This window comes from Schistocerca piceifrons, chromosome 8, assembly GCF_021461385.2.
Source record: "Schistocerca piceifrons isolate TAMUIC-IGC-003096 chromosome 8, iqSchPice1.1, whole genome shotgun sequence".
Lineage (NCBI taxonomy): Eukaryota > Metazoa > Arthropoda > Insecta > Orthoptera > Acrididae > Schistocerca > Schistocerca piceifrons.
In genome coordinates this window covers 27,992,313-28,015,075 of record NC_060145.1, presented here as the reverse complement: position 1 = coordinate 28,015,075, position 22,763 = coordinate 27,992,313, and positions in this window count along the sequence as shown.

Below are 22,763 nucleotides of genomic sequence, written 5' to 3'. Positions count from 1 at the left end.
TACCATTCCTTGCTCGCTCTCTTCGGTTCCGGTTGGTTTAAGTCAACCCACGTTTCGTCCTCAGAAACGATTCTTGCAAGGAAGCCATCACCTTCTCGTTCAAAGCGCCGAAAAACTTCTTCACAAGCATCAACACGTCGTTCTCTCATTTCAGGAGTCAGCTGCCATGAAACCCATCTTGCAGACACTTTGTGAAACTGGAGCACATCATGCACAATGTGGTGTGCTGGCCCATGACTAATCTGTGAACATGTTGCAATGTCATTCAGTGTCACTCGGCGGTTTTTCTTCACTGTGGCTTCAACTGCTGCAAGCCTGACCTGGACGAGGAGCATATCCACTGAAGTCACACCATTTGCGAACTTCCTACTCCATTCGTAGACTTACTGCTGTGAAAAGCATGTATCACCGTACTGAATCTTCATTCGTCGATGAATTTCAATAGGTTTCACACCTTCACAACGCGAAAACCGAATAACAGAACGCTGTTCTTCCTTGGTGCAAGTCGCAAGTGGGACGGCCATCTTTATACTGATACTGCGACGGTATGTGTGCATCTGCACTATCCTGCCACCTAAAAGCCGTTCTGCATGCTGTTTGTAGCACGCTTACCAACTTACAGGATAACGGCGCGAAATTTCGAATTATTATTAGAAATTTAAGGTTTTCATTTGACTCTCCCTCGAAGGTTCCATGGGCCGCTAAGATTATATACACTGTCATGATTGATGATCAGACATTCATATGTCGACAGCCTTTTTAATTACAGAATTGCAGTTTCTAGGAGCCTGGGACAAATTTTCGGGCACATTTCATTAGACAGACCGTGCGCAGCAACTGCATCGATTTTTAATAGGCCGTTAATGTTCTGCCAAGCGGTCGAAAACGGTACGGACGGACTGATCAATCTAACTGATTCCGCAGTCACAAGAGATGTTATAGATCCCAGAGATACTGAATCAGAGACAGTCCCTAAAAAGATATAGCAACTTTTTCATCTTGTGAAGAAGTCGGAAATTATGTCTCTGACATCTCGTCTTCCAAGGACTACTTTGCTCGATGCAGCGCCGCAAAAAATGGAGGAATATAATCGGTGGTTCATCGTGCGAATGTTTTCACATATCCTCTTCTTGAAGAGCGTTGACTTCATATTACTTGAACCATAGCTGTTCTTTATGTACACTTACTTCAGGTGCAGAATTCCGACCTCCTAAGAAGATAAAGGCGATGCTACGCCCAGTTAGAACAGTCTCGCTCTCACGATCCCTGGGGTTTGTAACATCCCCTGTGAATGCAGAAGAAATTCTGTCAGTCCACCCTATCATTTCCGACCTCTGTGCAGAGACTTTCTTTCTTTCTTTCTTTCCCTGACGCCGTAGTCCTGCAGCGATCCCAGGGTCGGCGTGTTCAGAACGGATTTGGCAAGGTTAGGTTTAGGGGTGGCTGGATGCCCTTCCTACCGCCTCCCTGTACCCTGAAGGATGGAATCAGTGTACCCCAGCTGTCTGCATCTAGTGTAAATCGTGAAGTAGTACGAACGTGTTTCAAATGGCTGCGACGAGTGTAACTGAGGCGGAACGTGGAGACCAGCCGAGTATTCACCTAGCGGGATGTGGAAAACCGCCCAAAAACCACATCGAGGCTGGCCGGCACACCGGTACTCGTCGTCAGTCCGCCAGGCGGATGCGATGCGGGGCCGGCGCGCCGACCCGAGTCCAGGAAGCAGTGCGTTAGCGCCCTCGGCTACCCTGGCGGGTGACCTCTGTGCAGACTATCAACAGTATATCAAAACCTGAGAGCTGGAGATCTGCAGTTGCTGAGCACAGCCTCACAAACAAACACACAATACTGCTTGAAGAAACAGAAGTTTCGTCCCAGGCTCCTGCATACTGGCTTTCCGTTATAAAAGAGGCACTAGATATAAGAATGTAAGAGAGGAACTTCAACCGCCACAGAGGATATGATCTTAGCCAGGGCCGGCCGAACGCTGCACAGTGTGCAGACGTGCGGAAGTGCTGCACATGTGCGCACGCGAGCGACAGCGACATCTGTTATTAGACATGTGTCCTAAATGAACGGCGGCGGCTCCACTTCCATGTTTATGTGGTACAGGCAAGAGCGCAACATACCCACTCTCGTTTACCCCTGGTAACCGCAATCTTAACGGAGAAGTACTGAGAAAAGGCAGGTACTGTGGAAAAGCAAAGGACGGGAGATCTATGTTCTCAGTCGTTTAAAAATTACTGGGAACTGCAATTCTTTTTTGTAGCCGTTGGTGAAAACTCACAGTGTTTGCTATGCCGCTGAATAATAGGCGGCCAGCGTCAGTTTTCAATTGAAAGGCACTACAATACATATCACAAAGACGAGTGTAGTTGTAAGTAGGCTGTTTAGGTTTTTTTATTGGTAACGCCACCTTTGTATAAAAATCACTGGCTGTGCTGTGTGCAGTCTGTGCCTAGTTTGCATTGTTGTCTGCCATTGTAGTGTTGGGCAGCGGCAGCTGGATGTGAACAGCGCGTAGCGTTGCGCAGTTGGAGGTGAGCCGCCAGCAGTGGTGGATGTGGGGAGAGAGATGGCGGAATTTTGAAATTTGTCATGAACTGCTATATATATTATGACTATTGAGGTAAATACATTGGTTGTTCTCTATCAAAATCTTTCATTTGCTAACTATGCCTATCAGTAGTTAGTGCCTTCAGTACTTTGAATCTTTTATTTAGCTGGCAGTAGTGGCGCCCGCTGTATTGCAGTAGCTTGAGTAGCGAAGATTTTTGTGAGGTAAGTGATTTGTGAAAGGTATAGTTTAATGTTAGTCAGGGCCCATTCTTTTGTAGGGATTATTGAAAGTCAGATTGCGTTGCGCTAACAAAATATTGTGTGTCAGTTTAAGGACTGTCCTGTATAATTGTTCTAAGGGGACGTTTCATAGTGTACTCAACAGTGAAGAACGGCAAGCAAAATTAAATGTCCTTAAGAAAATGGGTGAGACACATCAACTCGATTATCATTTCTCATGACCAGTGATAGACGTGTTTGGATTTATTCCTTTAATAATTAAAAATTATTGTTTACTAACTGCATTATTGCCTCATTCTGCTCCATGTTACATTATTATCAGGAAAGTTGGTCATTAAACCGATTGTTCCAATGTATACTTACATTTAGGTTTTTTTTTTTAATGTGTGAAGGGGTACGCTCAGCTGACGTCGATAAAACGTAACATTCATCTAATTGTCGGTTATTATGCAGATTTCAGACGGAACTGATGAAAGATATAGCAATAATGGTATTGAAATAACAGGTCATCATCGAGAGGTCTGCGGTTATCATTCTGTTCAGAGGCCAGTAAGACAGAAATTATGTGGGAGTAACTGAGGGCACCGAGAATTAGTTATAGGAAACCTTGCATTAGTTTAATGTTATTTGAAATCATGAATAAGGTTCGTTGGAAGTCGCAAAGTGCTCTCTTTCTTGAATACTACACTCCTGGAAATTGAAATAAGAACACCGTGAATTCATTGTCCCAGGAAGGGGAAACTTTATTGACACATTCCTGGGGTCAGATACATCACATGATCACACTGACAGAACCACAGGCACATAGACACAGGCAACAGAGCATGCACAATGTCGGCACTAGTACAGTGTATATCCACCTTTCGCAGCAATGCAGGCTGCTATTCTCCCATGGAGACGATCGTAGAGATGCTGGATGTAGTCCTGTGGAACGGCTTGCCATGCCATTTCCACCTGGCGCCTCAGTTGGACCAGCGTTCGTGCTGGACGTGCAGACCGCGTGAGACGACGCTTCATCCAGTCCCAAACATGCTCAATGGGGGACAGATCCGGAGATCTTGCTGGCCAGGGTAGTTGACTTACGCCTTCTAGAGCACGTTGGGTGGCACGGGATACATGCGGACGTGCATTGTCCTGTTGGAACAGCAAGTTCCCTTGCCGGTCTAGGAATGGTAGGACGATGGGTTCGATGACGGTTTGGATGTACCGTGCACTATTCAGTGTCCCCTCGACGATCACCAGTGGTGTACGGCCAGTGTAGGAGATCGCTCCCCACACCATGATGCCGGGTGTTGGCCCTGTGTGCCTCGGTCGTATGCAGTCCTGATTGTGGCGCTCACCTGCACGGCGCCAAACAGGCATACGACCATCATTGGCACCAAGGCAGAAGCGACTCTCATCGCTGAAGACGACACGTCTCCATTCGTCCCTCCATTCACGCCTGTCGCGACACCACTGGAGGCGGGCTGCACGATGTTGGGGCGTGAGCGGAAGACGGCCTAACGGTGTGCGGGACCGTAGCCCAGCTTCATGGAGACGGTTGCGAATGGTCCTCGCCGATACCCCAGGAGCAACAGTGTCCCTAATTTGCTGGGAAGTGGCGGTGCGGTCCCCTACGGCACTGCGTAGGACCCTACGGTCTTGGCGTGCATCCGTGCGTCGCTGCGGTCCGGTCCCAGGTCGACGGGCACGTGCACCTTCCGCCGACCACTGGCGACAACATCGATGTACTGTGGAGACCTCACGCCCCACGTGTTGAGTAATTCGGCGGTACGTCCACCCGGCCTCCCGCATGCCCACTATACGCCCTCGCTCAAAGTCCGTCAACTGCACATACGGTTCACGTCCACGCTGTCGCGGCATGCTACCAGTGTTAAAGACTGCGATGGAGCTCCGTATGCCACGGCAAACTGGCTGACACTGACGGAGGCGGTGCACAAATGCTGCGCAGCTAGCGCCATTCGACGGCCAACACCGCGGTTCCTGGTGTGTCCGCTGTGCCGTGCGTGTGATCATTGCTTGTACAGCCCTCTCGCAGTGTCCGGAGCAAGTATGGTGGGTCTGACACATCGGTGTCAATGTGTTCTTTTTTCCATTTCCAGGAGTGTAGATCAAAAACATTACGCATATTTACGTGCCGTCAGTCAAGCCGCCTTAATAAAAACCCACTGTTATTAACTGTATTACTTGTCTTACTGGGTTAAACTGTTAACATAAAAGTAGACGTCTCAATGAGTAGACTGTTACAGTATTTTAAATGTTTAATACGCGAAATACTTTCCCATGGTTGGCTTGCAAGCTGTGGAAAGAGCACTAGAATGCGCCGGTACAGAGTATCCCAGCAAGTGGATAAAGCGACATCTGTGCGTAGAAACATGCACTACATGAACGCTGACGGCTGCGGCGTGCACGCTGTGACCCGGAAGTTGCACATGTGCAGGAGCACCGCACGCGTGCAGAATTTCTGGCCGGCCCTGATCTTAGCGATGCATGGAAGAAAGCTCTCGATGCAGAGAAGAGGGTGAGATATTCGTCGCAATGTTTACGCTACTACGGGAGTTGTGGAGCCATGAGCGCAGGCGTTGACACCATCTGCGGGAGCATTACTTACCTGCGGACGAATCGGAAGCCATCTGTGCGCTATATAAGGCCACCATAGCAGCAGTTGAGGCAGTCAGCCGGTCCTGACCAAGACGATGGAGGTAATCGTCGTAACGTTGTAAGGCTTTCCCCATAATTGAACCGATAAGAGATAGGAGAATGTTTTACACAACAAAGCCACTGCGAAAGACATCTTGCTCACAAGGGAACCTCCCCATCGCACCCCCCTCAGATTTAGTTATAAGTTGGCACAGTGGATAGGCCTTGAAAAACTGAACACAGATCAATCGAGAAAACAGGAAGAAGTTGTGTGGAACTGTGAAAAAATAAGCAAAATATACAAACTGAGTAGTTCAAGGCAACATAGGCAACAGTAAGGACGATGGGAACGCATTAGCACCGTGGTCTCGTGGTAACGTGAGCAGCTGCGGAACGCAAGGTCCTTGGTTCAAGAATTCCATCGAGTGAAAAGTTTAATTTTTTATTTTCGGTTTATGTGACAAATTCTTATGTTTTCATCACTTTTTTTGGAGTGATTACCACATCCACAAGAAAACCTAAATCGGGCAAGGTAGAAGAATCTTTTTACCCATTCGCCAAGTGTACAAGTTAGGTGGGTCGACAACATATTCCTGTCATGTGACGCACATGCCGTCACCAGTGTCGTTTAGGATATATCAGATGTGTTTTCCTGTGGAGGAATCGGTTGACCTATGACCTTGCGATCAAATGTTTTCTGTTCCCATTGGAGAGGCACGTCCTTTCGTCTACTAATTGCACGGTTTTACGATGCGGTCGCAAAACACAGACACTAAACTTATTACAGTGAACAGAGATGTCAATGAACGAACGGACAGATAATAACCATGCAAAAATAAAGAAAGTAAAATTTTCAGTCGAGGGAAGAATTGAACCAAGAACCTCTCAATCCGCAGCTGCTCACGCTACCACGGGACCACGGCGCTCCTAAACTAACATACTCCAATATGTTGCTTATGTGGCCCATGGACTGCTCTGTTTGTATATTTTGCTTATTTTTTCACAGTTCCACACAACTTCTTCCTGTTTTCTCAGTTGATTTGTGTTCAGTTTATCAAGGCCTATCCACTGTGCCAACTTATAACTAAATCTGATGGGGGTGCGATGGGAAGGTTCCCTTGTCAGGAGTTATTTGACCAACAATAGTAGTGTCTAATAAAATTTTTTGACGTCTCCTCGTACATAAAATGGAAGATCAAGGACAAAGTGCTCGAATTAGAAACAGTATAAGAGAGAGATGTAGTGATTCATCTGTACTTTTCAATGACTACATGGAACAAGCTGAGACAGAAGTAGAAGAAAAATGTTTAAGCCTGGGAATAGATTCAGGATGACGGATACTGATGATCTGAATCGCTTATGACATTGCCGTTCTCATTGGAAGTCAGGAAGCTTTGCAGGAGTTGATGTGTGGAATGAACATTCCAACGAGAACACACTATGAATGGAGAGTAAACCGAAGAACGACTATAAATTGGGAGCAGCAAAAATGAGATTAGCGATGAACATAACATGAAAACTGACGACCACGAATTATTGAAATGGTTTAAATGGATCTGAGCACTATGGGACTTAACTTCTGAGGTCATCAGTCCCCTAGAACTTAGAACTACTTAAACCTAACTAACCTAAGGACATCACTCACATCCATGCCCGAGGCAGGATTCGAACCTGCGACCGTAGCAGTCGCGCGGTTCCGGACTGAAGCGCCCATAACCGCTAGGCTACCACGGCCGGCTGAATTAGTGAAGTGAATTATCTTACAAACAAGGAAAACACGACGGACAAGCAAGTAGAGTACAAAAAGAAAAGTTTCTCTTGCGAGAAGGGCATTCATTGCCAAAACAAGTCTCCTAGTATCAAACTTCGACATTAATTTGAGGAAGAAATTACTGAGAATGTACGTTTCGAGCACCGCACTGTGTGATATGAACCATAAACTGCCGGAACACTGGAAAAGAAACGTATGATTGTGTTTCACATGCAATCCAACAGAAAGACGATAAGCATTGCTGCAATGATAATGTAGACAGAAGTGTCGAGTGTAGGATCATGTGGGAAACATTCACAAGAACGGCCAGGATAATAGGACGTTAAGACATCAAGGAACACCTTCCATCGTATGCGAGGCACCTGAAGAATTTAAAAACTACCGGGGAGTTTGGAACATATCCAACAAAATAGCTGGGTGCTAGCGATATTCCGAGATTGTTGAAAGAAAAAATTGTTGCGGCTGGTGTCATGAGAGCTGGCACAAGACTAATTAAAGGAATAAATGCGTTCCTCACACCAAAGCAGTCATTATGGTATCAGATCTCGGAAGGCAATAGTGTTTCAAAGCAAGATCCAAGTGGATCTGGTCTTGTTAAATGAAAAGGATTACATCAGAAACTAAAACTATTCTCGATCAGACTGAACAGTGTGTGATGTTATTTGTCCGTACAGATAGGCAGCCAGACGAAGAACTCGAACAAAAAATGTATTACGGTCGACGTAATTATATCAGTGATCGGTCGCCGTAGATACCACAGTTCAGCCACAGCTCAGAACCATCCCTGTAAGAAGCAAGGAACGAAAGACTTGTGTTTTAGCAATCGGTCGACAGTAGGTTGTTAGAGATGGACTATCACCATGGATTGGTCGCGTCCATTTAAAACGGACCGTCCCAGCATTCGCCTAAAGAGATTTGGTTTAGCCACCGTAAGTGTAAATCTTGTTGGCGGGGTTGGAATTTTAAAGTTCGGTGAGGAATAGGAGGACATTTCACATTTTCCACCAGTTTCATTTGAAACATTCTCGGTTATCACGTATAACTGTACAGTGTACTACATGTGAAGTAGCAAAACAGTTGTAACCATGGCCGCTGCAGTGGCCAACCGTACGCTGTATTTTTAGCACATGGGGGGCAAAATGTGACGGGAGGAACGAAACATTTTCGAAGATAATAATTTCAAAAGGAAGTAAATGGCTGCCACAGTTATTCGTACTGTTCAGACAGGGTAATACTTTATAAGACTGCTTATATAACACAGTTTGCACTTCGTGTCACTCTATCCATTTCAGATGAGCAGACCTCTCAGCGAAAGCGACAACCAGTGGCCAATAATTAATGTCCAAAAACGTCTGTTTGTGAGACAAATTAAATCTCTGGTTCAGCGCACATAGAATGAATTCCACCCGATTCATAGCAAACATTTTAAAATGATGCTAGAATGAAATTCCTCGGGATTGATCGCTGAACATTTGTCTGACATGTTGTGATTGCGTCAGTAAATGTGATCAAAATGGCGCAGTGGGCCGTGAATGCGTGACGCAGAGTGTAGCTCAGGACATGTTGCGACAAAAGGATCAGGAATCCGAAACAAATATTCCGTCCCACAGGATTCGATACAAAGATAATATGTTATGAACGCAGTACCAGCTCGAATTTTATTACACGTGGCTCTCCCCTTTGTTAGGCATATGCAGTTTTGCTGTTCATAGACTATCAACGTACGACTACTGACTGCATCAAGTAGATTCTGGTGTACTCTTTAAGTATCTGTTTTTTATTTATTTTTTTTTTATTTTTTTTTTGTAGGCCTCGGCACTGTCACCGTAGATTCGCACAGTGGCCGTTTGATAGTTATCGTACATCATTTACGTAGTGGCTAAATTCGAGTAGCCGCCGGGTTTGCTTGTTGTTTAGTTACTTATTCTACATATAATTTACACAATTTTTATGTAAATGATAAAGACCAAGTCAATTTATAGGCTGTATATGCGTGATTTGTTTGTGAGTATCGCTTCATGCTAGATACTTAAAGTTATAAAATATAACACTCAGTTACATTAATAGGAAGGAAGATAAAAGCTTTTAACGCTACTAATTTAACTAGTGACTCATTCAAATGTATTATTTTAACTTTAAATGCACTCACGTTGTCGCTGAAAATTCGTGTATGCTGTTGATTCTAACAGGCTTTGAAATTTATTGGAAAAATGATGAAATATTTCTGTGGTTTCTTACTGATCTCCTTTGTGAACTGTTAACAGTTTTTGTAATGCGTAACGAAAACCATATTTTCTATTAGTATTGTAACACAATAAAACTCATGTATACAGTGAACGTGTGGTTAAACTATATAGCTACTAAGAGAGGCCTGTGAAGGAAATCTGTGGGTAATCACAGCTTATTTATGTTATTGCTCGCTTTTGTGCTTAAATACTTTACCAGAGGAACGAAAACCCAGAAAATTACATAATAAGAATTTAATGAACGGAAACATAAAACATAAATATATAATACTGATTTCGGTTTTCCACATATTATTAATTAGGCGGAAAGTAAAAGTTTCTGAAGCACTGAGCCCTTTAATGATACATTTCTTACAGTTTAAGTTGATGTGTAGGAATAATATTCATGGGGTACGAATTGTCATCTCTAAAGTATCGAGATTCTGTTTTTTTCTGTTTGTAAGTACCGTAAAACGGGGCTACTTGAACACCATGCGGCTACCTGGACAAGCTACACTAGAGTAATTTCATTTATTTTGCCTCCAATAAAGATTTTTGTCCAAGCAAAGTATCGTTTCCATTGCTGCAGGTAATCAACTATCATAAATGGTAAGAAGATACGATAAAACGTCTGAGTCAAGATCACATGCCAACTTTAAAAAGAAGGATATGGAAAAGGTCATAAGTGTCGGTTAGGAGGGAACGTCAAAGAGGGCGGCAGCAACAAATTTGCCAACGCTTACACGAATGCTGCTTGGAAAGAATATCGGCACCCTTGGTCATCCGACTGTTTTGAGCCTAACTGAAGAAGCCATCATTGCTGAATCTCATCGAACGGTGGCAATAGGGATTTCCGGTGACAACGATGAACGTTAGGGGTTTTGTCAAAAAATACCTCAAAAAACAAATAAAAGTACTACCTGTCTTCAAAGATGATGATGATGATTTTTGGTTTTTTGGGGCGCTAAACTACATGGTCATCAGCGCCCGTACCAAATCCCAATTGTTACACAGTCCAACTTTTTTCACAGTCCAAATCTAGCCATTGTCACAAATGATGATGATTCAATGATGAGGACAACACAAACACCCATTTCCCGGGCAGAGAAAATCCTCAACCCGGCCCAGAATCGAATCCGGGACCCCGTGATCCAGAGGCAGCAACGCTAGACACTAGACCACGAGCTGCGGACGTCTTCAAAGAGAATACCCTCGATTCCGATTTCCTTCACTCGTTCATAGGTCGAAACAACCTCGCCAACAGAACTGTGTCCAATATAAAGCGATCCATACTAAAAGTCAACCGTATTGACATTTTTAACTTCTTCAGTAATGTTGAACTTTGTCTTCAGGTCTCTAAAGCACAAATTTCTACAGTTACACATTACAGATGATCCTGGGTCCGCCGGCCAGGGTGGCCGAGCGGTTCTAGGCGCTACAGTCTGGAACTGCTCGATCGCTACGGTTGCAGGTTCGAATCCTGCCTCTGGGGTGGATGCGTGTGACGTCGTTAGGTTAGTTAAGTTTAAGTAGTTCTAAGTTCTAGGGACTGATGACCTCAGAAGTTAACTCCCATAGTGCTCCGAGCCATTTTTGATTCTGGGTCCAGAAATACGAAAAGGGTATAAAATCACTTCCAAGCTTCATTCAGTCTAATGGTAAACGGGAACGCAGATGGAGATTCTTCCTCCTATGGTTGTGTACTACAAAATCTGTACTACTACTGGACTGAAGGCAGACTAGGTGGTACAGAATATGCCAGCAGTCCAAGCAGTTTGTTTGAGATGAGCCTTTTCGAAGCGTGATTATTTAAAATTTTGTCGTCGTAAACTGAGGCCGTTCGTGCTCCTGAAGAAGAAATGAAGTTATTAGGATTCAATCTTGCTAGTCGCTTTTCTCCTAAGAGGGACTGAGGATTGTAGACGTAGTAAAATTCATATCTTCCGATTCACACAAAATTCAACAAATCTCACGCTACCGCTCGATGATGCAATATTTGCCCCAATGGAAAGGAAATTGAGAGAAATTCTGGACTAATGGAGAAAGGAAAGTGAGTACAGTTAGTGAATTAGTGAAATTCTGAGCAAACATTTAGCATCAGTATTTAAAGCTACCTGCCTGGATGCACCGAATACCACCGAGATTGCTGTGGGTCGGCTTATAACTTTTCATCACTAACATTGAGGCCAGCTATCTCTGTAAGCTTTTTGATGTCTGACCCCTTCACGCTGCGTTGGTAGATGGTTACTGAGCAGATGAATAGCCGCGTTGAAGAAACACCGACTAAATATCTACAGAGTGGACAACGCTTCAGGGCACTCTCTTCCCCTCGGGATGGGAGACTAAACCGAAAAAGCAGATTAATCATAATGATCAACAGCGTGGGAATGCAGAAGACAATGCAAACCACAACGTTACAGATACATAATATGTATCCACAGGACATAATCGGTATTTGGAACAGTCTCATTATGATCTCGCCATTGTCAAATGATTGCTGATCAGCCCCCCATTCGGATCTCTTGGAACGGACTGCCAAAGAGAGCTGATCTTGGGAAAAACATTAAATAACCATCGAAACGGTAATGTTATGCAACTAGAGGCGTAGAATGTCAGACGTCTGAACGTTGTAGGGATGCTAGAAAATCTGAAAAGGGAAATGCAATTGGTGAATCTGCATGTCGTGGTCGTCAGTGAAGTGAAATGGAACGAAGACAAGGATTTCTCGTCATCCGAGTACAGGGTAATATCACTAACAGCAGAAAATGGTACAACGGGAGTAGGATTTGTTATGAATAGGAAAATAGCGTAGAGAGAGATTTACTGTGAACAGTTCAGTGGTAGGGCTATTCTCATCAGAATCGATGGAAAACCAACACCGACAACGACAGTTCTTCTGTAGCACCACATTTCAAAAGCTTCCATTCTCTTTTTGTCTAAAATGTTAATTGTCCATGTTTCACTTCCATACATGGCTACACTCCATACAGATACTTTCTGAAATGATTTTCTGACAAATCTATATGTTAACATATTTCTCTTCTTCAGAAATGCTTTCCTTGCCATTGCCAGTCTACATTTTATATCCTCTCTACTTCGACCATCATCAGTTATTTTGCTCCCCAAATAGCAAAACTCATCTACTACTTTAAGAGTCTCATTTTCTAATCCATTTCCCATAGTATCACCTGATATATTTCTACAACGCTCCATTATCTTCGTTTTGATTTTGTTGATGTTCATCTTATAACCTTCTTTCAAGACACTGTCCATTCCGTTCAGCTGCTTTTCCAGATCCTTTACAGCCTGTCACAGAATTACAATGTCGTCGGCAAACCTCAAAGTTTTTAATTCTTGCCAGCCGAAGTGGCCGTGCGGTTCTAGGTGCTACAGTCTGGAGCCGAGCGACCGCTACGGTCGCAGGTTCGAATCCTGCTTCGGGCGTGGATGTGTGTGATGTCCTTAGGTTAGTTAGGTTCAATTAGTTCTAAATTCTAGGCGACTGATGACCTCAGAAGTTAACTCGTATAGTGCTCAGAGCCATTTGAACTATTTTAATTCATCTTCATGGAATTTAAATCCTACTCCATTTTTTTTTTTTTTTTTGGTTTCCTTTACTGCTTGCTTAATATACAGATTGAGCAACACTGTCTCACTCCCTTCCCAACCACTGCTTCCCTTTCGTACCCCTCGACTCTTGTAACTGCCAGCTGGTTCCCGTATAAATTCTAAGTAACCTTTCGCTCCCTGTATTTGACCCCTGCCACCTACAGAATTTGAAACAGGCTGTTCCAGTCAACATTGTCAAAAGCTTTCTCTAAGTCTACAAATGCCGGAAACGTACATATGCCCTTCTTTAATCTATCTTCTGAGGTAAGTCGTAGGGTCAAAATGTTCAAATGTGTGTGAAACCTTATGGGACTTAAGTGCTAAGCTCATCAGTCCCTAAGCTTACACACAACTTAACCTAAATTATCCTAAGGACAAACACACACACCAAAGCCCGAGGGAGGACTCGGACCTCCGCCGCGACCAGCCGCACAGCCCATGACTGCAGCGCCGTAGACCGCTCGGGATATCCCGCGCGGCTCGTAGGGTCAGTATTGCCCCACGTGTTCCAACATTTCTACGGAATACAAACTCATTTTCCCTGATGTCGGCTTCTACCAGTTTTCCCATTCGTCAGTAACGAATTAGTGTTACTATTTTGCAGCCACGACTTATTAAACTGATAGTTCGGTAATTTTCATACCTGTCAGTACTTGTTTTCTTTGAGTTCTTCTTGAAGTCTGCGGGAATTTCGTTTTATCACGGCTGACTCTTCCAAGGCTGTCAAGGAAAGTCCCATAGTGCTCAGAGCAATTTGAACCATTTCCCAACGCTGTCATTAGTTCTAATGGAATGTGGTCCACTCCTGGAGCCTTGTCCCGACTTAGGCCTTTCAGTGCTCTGTCAAACTCTTCACGCAGTATCATATCTCCCATTTCATTTTCAACTACGTCCTCTTCCATTTCCTTATTACTGCTCTCAAGTACATCGCCCTTGTATAGACCCTCTATATACTCCTTCCACCTTTGCCTTCTATTCTTTGCTTACAACTGGTTTTCCATCTGAGCTCTTGATATTGATACAAATGGTTCTCTTCTCTCCAAAGGTCTCTTTAATTTTCCTGTAAGCAGTCTCTATCTCACCGCTAGTGATATAAGCCTCTACAGCCTTACATTTGACGTGTACCCATGCTTGCTTAGCCATTTTGCACTTCCTGTCGATCTCATTTTTGAGACGTTTGTATTCCTTTTTGCCTACTTCATTTAATGCATTATTATATTTTCTCCTCTCATAAATTAAATTCGCTTCTCTTCCGTTACCCAAGCACTTCTACTAGCCCTCCTCATTCTACCTACTTGATTCCCTGCTGCCTTTAGTGTTTCGTCCCTCAAAACTGCCCATCCTTCTTCTACTGTATTTCTTTCCCCTGTTCTAGCCAATCTTTCCCTAATGCTCTCTGTGAAACTCTCTACAACCTCTAATTCTTTCAGTTTATCCAGGTCCAACCTCCTTAAAGTCACACCTTTTTTGCTGTTTCTTCAATTTTAATCTACCATTCATAACCAACAAACTGTGGTCAGAGTCCTCATTTGCCCCTGGAAATGTCTTACAATAAAACCTGGTTCCTAAATCTCTCTCTTACCATTATATAATCTATCTGAAACCTCCCAGTGTCTCCAGGCCTTTTCTACGTAGTGAAGCTACTTTCATGTTACTTAAACGAATTGTTAGCTTTGATTAAGTTGTGCTCTGTCCAAATTCCACCAGGCGGCTTACTGTTTGGTTGCTCACCCCCATTTCATATTCATCTACTACTCTGTCATCTATTCCCTCTCCTACTATCTAATACCTGTCCCCCATGACTATTAAATCTTCGTCTTTCTTCACTATCTGAATAATTTCTTTTGTCTCATAATACATTTCTTCAATCTCTTCGATATCTGTGGAACTATTTGGCATGTAAACCTGTACTACTGTGGTAGTCGCGGGCTTCATGTCTATCTTTGACACAATAATGTGTTCAGTACGCTGTTCGTAGTAGGTTACACGCGCTCCTAGTTTTTTATTAATTATTAAACCCACTCCTGCAATACTCCTTTTTGATTCTATATTTATAACCCTGTGTTCAACTGACCAGAAGTCTTGTTCCTCCTGCCACCGAACTTCACTGATACCCATTATATCTAACTTCAACCTGTACATTTTCCTTTTGAAATTTTCTAACCTACCCACCTGGTTGAGGGATCTGACGTTCCAAGCTCCGATCCGTAGAACGCCAGTTTTCTTTCTGCTGATAACGACGTCCTACTGAGTAGTTCCCACCCTAAGACCCGAATGGGGGACTGTTTTATCTCAGGAATATTTTACCCAAGAGGACGCCATCATCATTTAACCATAGAGTAAAGCTAAATGCCCTCGGGAGAAATTATAGCTGTAGTTTCACCTTGATTTCAACCGTTCGCAGTACCAGCACAACAAGGCCGTTTTGGTTAATGTTGCATGGCCATACCAGCCAATCATCCAGGCTATTGCCCCTGCCACTTGTGAAAAGGCTGCTGCCCCTCTTCAGGAACCATATGTTTGTCTGGCCTCTCAACAGATACCTCTCTATCGCTGAGGCCTAAAAGCCTTCCCACCAACGGCAAGGTCCTACGTTCATGGGAGGAGTATGCCAATTTGAGACATTATAACAGAATAAATTGAATTAAATAACAGTTAATAATAAAACCAAAAGCTTAAGGTATTTTTGAAAACAGAAAAACTCAAGCAAATGAATAATACAGAGCTGTTTATTGGTATACAGAAATTGTCATTATGTAAAGCAGAGGATATTATACAGTATTTATACAGTCCAAAAAATATAGCCATGAAGGTAACTTTAGTAGTACACATCTATGAGATTCGTAGAAAAAGTATTTTCGGGACTAGAGCAGGGAGACATAGTAATAGATAAAAGAAACACATTAGTAAACTGACTTTAGCAGATGTTCAACGTAAAGACCATTCATCTCTTGGCATTTTAGGACCCTGGTTGGTAAGTTCATCAAGGTGGATATCAACAGGACTCATGGAATAGCTGCAGTTTCAGCCGAAATGTTCTGCTGAAGTTCGTGAAGACTATGGGGGTTTTGCGATACTCTTCAGACCTGAGTGCTCTCTACATAAAGTAGTCTCACACTGACAGATCAGGTGTCGTGTGTGACTAGCTAGTTTCGCGACCAGACTGACCTCTGCTAACATCACCGTCAGGCGTAAATAACGTGTAAATGTGCTCCAAGGTTTGGCCGGCTGTATGAGCAGTTGCTCTATGCTTCTAGAATTTAATGCTGCCACAAATTCAAGTACTATCGTATCCTGTGGTCCTGGCTACTTTTATTTTCCCCGTCGTGTGTACAGAAGCCTGGCTTTGGTACAGATGTCCACTTGCTGTTTCGATCTATATGTATAAGAAGCGAATACTCTGTTCAAAAATCACAAGAGAAGAAGATAAGTTTGGAAAAAGCCGACAGATACCTAAAGATTTCAGTTAGGTTGCATCATGGTCAGGCAGAGATTCCGAAATCAGATGTAGGATTGTAAGGCGCACCGAGGAGAAGATACACACCCAGAACACAATTTAGCGATGATGAAGAACAGGCTGAAATTCAAGAAACTGGTCACGAAGAATGAACGTGCAAAGCAGTGGGAACGCTAGCACTAAGGAATGAAGAGATACGCTTGAGGACGGAATAATTCAGTAGGCAGTTCAGTTGAAGAGGAACAGTCACGTATAAAAACGGCAGTCACGGAAATTGGAAAGAAGAACATTGGTACAAAGAAGATAATTACAAAGAGACCATGGATTATAGAAGAAATACTTCAGTCGATCGATGAAAGGCAAGGATATTCAGGATAACGCTAATACGCCGGCCGGAGTGGCCGAGCGGTTCTAGGCGCTATAGTTTGGAACCGCGCGACCGCTACAGTCGCAGGTTCGAATCCTGCCTTGGGCATGGATGTGTGTGATGTACTTAGGTTAGTTAGGTTGAAGTAGTTCTAAGTTATAGGGGACTGATGACCTCAGCTGTTAAGTTCCATAGTGCTCAGAACCATTTGAACCATTACGCTAATATAAGTGACTGGGGAATGAAATCAATGTTAAGTGGAAGGAATCTAAGGCGAAATGGGTGCATGAGAAGTAATAAGAAGTCGGAAAAGAAACGATTCTCAGAAAGACTGACTCAACATGCAGAAAAGTCAAAGCAACATTCGGTCAAATACAAAGCGAGGGTGGTAACATTAAGATTGCAAAGGGAATTACTCACTCTAAGTATGGTTGGATGATACGAGGTCGAAATACCAGTGGAAGAAATTGTATTGGCGCGACTGCATGCCTGAAATTTAATGGATCAAAATACTTCTCAACCATTAATTAATGTTAAAGAATGATTACTTTTGTTACAACATAACTTAAAGAAGCTTTCAAATTCCATTGTCAATAGTACAAAAGAGAGAGATGATAGATGGAAAGAGTACGTCAATGTCCTCTATCAAGGAGCAGACTTGTCCGATTTTGTGATAGAAGAATAAACAGGTTCAAATGACTCTAAGCGCTATGGGACCTAACAGAACTAATAGGAGTCGACATAGAAGAGACAGGGGATTCAGTATAATAGTCACAATTTAAAAAGAGCTTTGGAAGACGTAAGAGCTAATAAGGCAGAATGAATAGATAACATTCCATGAGAATTTCTAAAATCATTGGAGAGTATCTCAACAAAACGACGGTTCACGTTAGTGCAGGGAATATAAGATTCTTACGTTATACCATCTAAATTTCTTAAATATATCATCCACAGAGTTCTAAAGATTGTAAGAGCTGACAAGTGTTGGAATTATCTCACAATCAACTTAAAGGCTGATGCAGCCAACTTGCTGACAAAAATAATTTTCAGAAGAATGGAAAGAAAATTTATAGATGACGATTAGTTGGACTAGAGAGGGAATTCTGACGTTATGCTTGGTAATGGAAGCAAGAGTAAAGAAAAATCAAGACAAGTTGATAGGCTTTCTCGGCCTGTAAAAGGTTTTCAACAGTATTAAACGATTACAGAGCGTGTAAGACAGAAATGATATCTTTCGCCCCTACTAACCGATCTGTATATGCAGGAAGCAGTGACAGAAATGAAGGACATGTTTAAGAGTGGAAATAAAATGAAAAGAGAAAGGATATCGATGATAAAATTCGGTGACAATATTGCTATCCTGAGTGAACGTAATGAGAACAGAATATGAACTGAGAATAAATCGAAGAAGGACGAAAGTAATGAGATGTAGCAGAAACGGGAACAGTAAGAAACTTATCAGGATTGGTGTTATGGAATTCTGATACTTAAGCAGCAAAATACCCCATGACGAATGAGGAAAGGAGGGCGTCAAAATTATGCTAGCACTGGCAAAAAGAGCAGTCCTCGTAAAGAGAAATCTACTAGTGATTTGAGGAAGAAATTTGTGAGAATGTACCTTTGGAGAACTGTATTGTATGGCAATGAAACATAGACTGTGGGAAAACTGAACCAGAAGGGAATCGAATCATTTGAGATGAATGCTACTGAAGAATGTTGAAAAATAGTTGGCATGATGAGGTAAGGATTAAGGAGGTTCTCCGCAGAGTCGTCGAGGAAAGGAATACACGGAAAGCACTGGCAGGAAGAAGGAACAAGATTCTAGAACATCTGATAAGACATCATGGGATAACTTCTATGGTATTAGGGGAAGCTGTAGAAAGTAAAAAATGTAGAGGAAGATAGAGATTGGAATAAAGCCAGCAAATAATTGCGGACGCAGATTGCAGGTGCTACTCTAAGATGACGAGGTTGGCAAATGAGAGGAATTCGTGACGGGCTGCATTAAACCAGTCAGAAGACTGGTGCTTTCCTACTACCCCCCCACCCACCCCCCACCCCACCCCTCAAGTGAATTAAAGGTACTCTGTATTCCTTAGGTAGTATTACCCGGAAACGGGAGGAGAATTTTATTAATATGGATCTTTTACTATCTTTCTTTGTATAATACTCCTTCACATTGAGTTCTTAATGAAAGATCGTACAACCACTGGAGGCCCGTCATTTGAAAAATCGGTGCTAAGGACGTAAATCCGAAAGCCTACCGCAGAACTTACAGCAATGTGAATTTAACAAAGGGAAAATAACGGTTTAACCGTCATTATCAAGGATATATACGGAAAATTAATCTTTCTTTAATAAATTACTAAATAAATGGGAATGCTGCAATTTAGATGTAGATGTGTTCTCAGGAGGTGGTATCAAATAGCATGAAGATGTATTATATGATAGAGTATGATATTTAAGGTGCAGAACTGCACAATTACATTGTCCTTAGACAAATATTAATGCACAGTTTGGTAGAGCTTCTCGATCCATTATTGGCAAATGTAATATAATATGTTTTAATAAAGGAATTCGTGAGTCATTCAACTTTCGTATTCGCTTCAGTTTCACACCCGCTCGTGAAACGTTTCAGTGCGAATCTCAGAAACGCTTTAGGACAGCAAAACCAGTGGCGAATGGTTTAGAGTTTTTATAAACAGTATATCAAGCAAACCTATAGCGACCGAGAAGGCAACTGTCTAGAGATCTTCTTCAACGAAGTAATCATCTTAGATTGAATTTAACATTTTAATGTCTTTACAGTGCAATTATACGCATCTGTGACGTACGATCAGCTACTTGTGTGACTTTTATTCGTTTACAGTATATGAGCTGAAATAGAAAACATTTCACGCTGATAGCTCAAGTCCACGTTTTACTTGATCTCTGATTGCCTACATTCCACCATCGCAGTTCCTCTACGCCACTTGAAACTTCTGCATTGTTACTTAAAATTCTGAATGCAACTGACCTGTTTAAACTGGTGAATGCTTTATTTGTTTTTATCATTTCAACACTTACCTACAGAATTTGCCCTGACAATTACAACTCAAACCTCTCCTATTCATTTATGACCCACAATATAAAAACACAACGAAATCTGACTACAAATATTTAACACAGAAGAATGACCCTGTTTCGGAAGAAATCCTAAAAGTAATCGACACATTTCTTCCTAACTCACCCCACAGAAAATACAAAATCTACATGAAGGACTCACGTCCAATCCGTCCTCTCGCGCTAACACTTCTCACCTCCATCGCTGCTAACTATTAACTTCCAAGTGCAAGTCTGACCAGTCACAGAGTCTCTTAGCGAGGGCGCCAAGCGCTGTCACTGATATTAATGCAGTCTATAGCATTGCCAACATACAAACATATAAACAGGCTACTTCCATAGGCCTCGTGCTCCACTCAAAAAAATTTACAAAGTGTTTTGGGCAGTGGCCAATTCTAACTTGCTAAAATTTTTGTATATTAACAATCAAACAAATCAGATTCACTCAATTAGTACTGTACTGTCGGTCAACAAGGCAAAAATTCTCCTCACAGTCCCTAAGGACAGTCCTAATCATTCACTGGGAGAGAAGTCTATGTCAGTTTTATGCACAAAGTCTGATCAATAAAGGAAAATGCACATGTAAGTAGCGGACCACCATGTAGTCTTGAAGACGTAGTGTTGACCTCCACATGGAAACACAGTGTGGACACTTGTCATGAAGATTACAGTTGAGAAAATTGGCAATGGGTCAAAACAGAGCAGATCTACAGCAGAAACAGTAGAAATCTTGAAGAATATTTGTAGGATTGGTTGGTCACCACAGAGCAGACCCACAGTATTCCTTGTAGAGGTTCTGGTAGTAATGGGCCACTAAAGGTGCAGAGCCACTGTACTCATTATAGAAGTGGCCTGTAGCCATCCATCGTGACTGTGTGTGTGGACAATCACAGCTCAAGAGTCTTGAGGATAGTCTAACAAGACCATGAACCACCACTTTTGCACTCACAATTTTTTTTGCAATATCCTTAGAACCAGCAATGCTGTTAACCAACCCCTTGCTGAATTATCAACACACATGCAAGCACAAACAATGTCTTATAATCTCTGAGATTTGATACATATAGTATGAACAACAGACAAATGTGTGCAGTAAAATGAATCTCTCTTATGTAACTAACTTGAAGAACTAGTGTCTATACAATTACAATTTAACAGTATACAAATTCAATTACAAATGTAAGGAAAACATCATTATAATAAAGAACATGATAATACAAATAACATTTGTAGTTATACATGCTTTACAAAAAGAATAGAAATCAGTATATATAGGAGTATTACAGGAATTGTGACATAAGTAAATAAATGAAAAATAAGAATATCCTTAGTCATATAATCCCAGAGGTTTGATACATATAATATGAACAACAGACAAATGTGTGTATGAAAATGAATCCCTACTATGTACCTAACTTGAAGAACTTGTGTCAATACAATTATGATTTAACAGTATACCAATTCAATTACAAATATAAAGAAAACATCATTATAATAAAGAACATGATAATACAAATAACATTTGTAGTTATACATGCTTTACAAAAAGAATAGAAATTGGAATATAGCTGAGCATTACAGGAATTGCGACATAAGTAATTAAAAGAAAAATAAGAATATCCTTATTAACATTAACTAGCCACATGAGCATTAAAAGGAAACATATCAGAATAAATATTGTCTTAACATCTTCCTAAAGTAAAGAATGTTGTACAAAAACAAATTAGATTTGATGATAACACTATTCCTCATTATAGTGAATGCAGCTTAATATTAGAAGAAAAAATCAACCAAATTTATCTTATCTGGTAAACACACAGAGACAGGAAGAACACAGAGACACTAGAGTACACATAAACACAGCAGAATAACATAAAGGAAAGGACAGGGTCTGTTTTCAGTGTAACATTTGGTACTGCAGTACTTGTGGTGACCATTTTATACCTCTGTTTCATTATTCTCCTTTCAGTAATACTCTTCATGATCATACCTTCTTATGTTATTACGAAAACTACTTCATTTCCAACCAAAACTTAATATACCTCTCTCACTTCAACATTTGTTTCCACAAAAGAAATCCTATCTAAGCATGCTATCTGTATTTATATTTTCAACCAGTGCTTATACTACCGTATTTTCCATGCCTCATAATTCATCTCCAAGAAAACTCTAAATTAAACTGTTGTCAATATACACCACTTAAATCTGTTCATTTCCTCTTTCAAAATAGTTGTTCCTCATTATACAAAACTCTTTGGCCAAAACTGTTCCTTATAAAATCTCAATGCATTTCTTCCAAACTCATCATAACTCATTTCCTTATACAGCATACCCCCTCTTAAGCTAACTTCAATCTACTGAGCTCAGATACCTTAACTTGAAAATGAATCAGTGCAAAAAATGGTTCAAATGGCTCTGAGCTCTATGGGACTTAACTTTTGAGGTCATCAGTCCCCTAGAACTTAGAACTACTTAAACTTAACTAACCTAAGGACATCACACACATCCATGCCCGAGGCAGGATTCGAACCTGCGACCATAGTGGTAGCGCAGTTCCAGACTGTAGCGCCTAGAACCGCTCATCCTCCCTGGCCGGCAATGAAGCAATGCAGCAGCACAAAACAATTAACACAAACAGCGATGACAAAAGTGCAAATTGGCAAATCGAGCAGAAGCATATCTAAATTAGCAAAGAAAATGCCACATTACAACGAACATGAGACAATATGCAGCAAAAAAGAAAAATAAATCAGTGATAAAACTGGTTTATCACAGTAATACAAAGTAAAATTC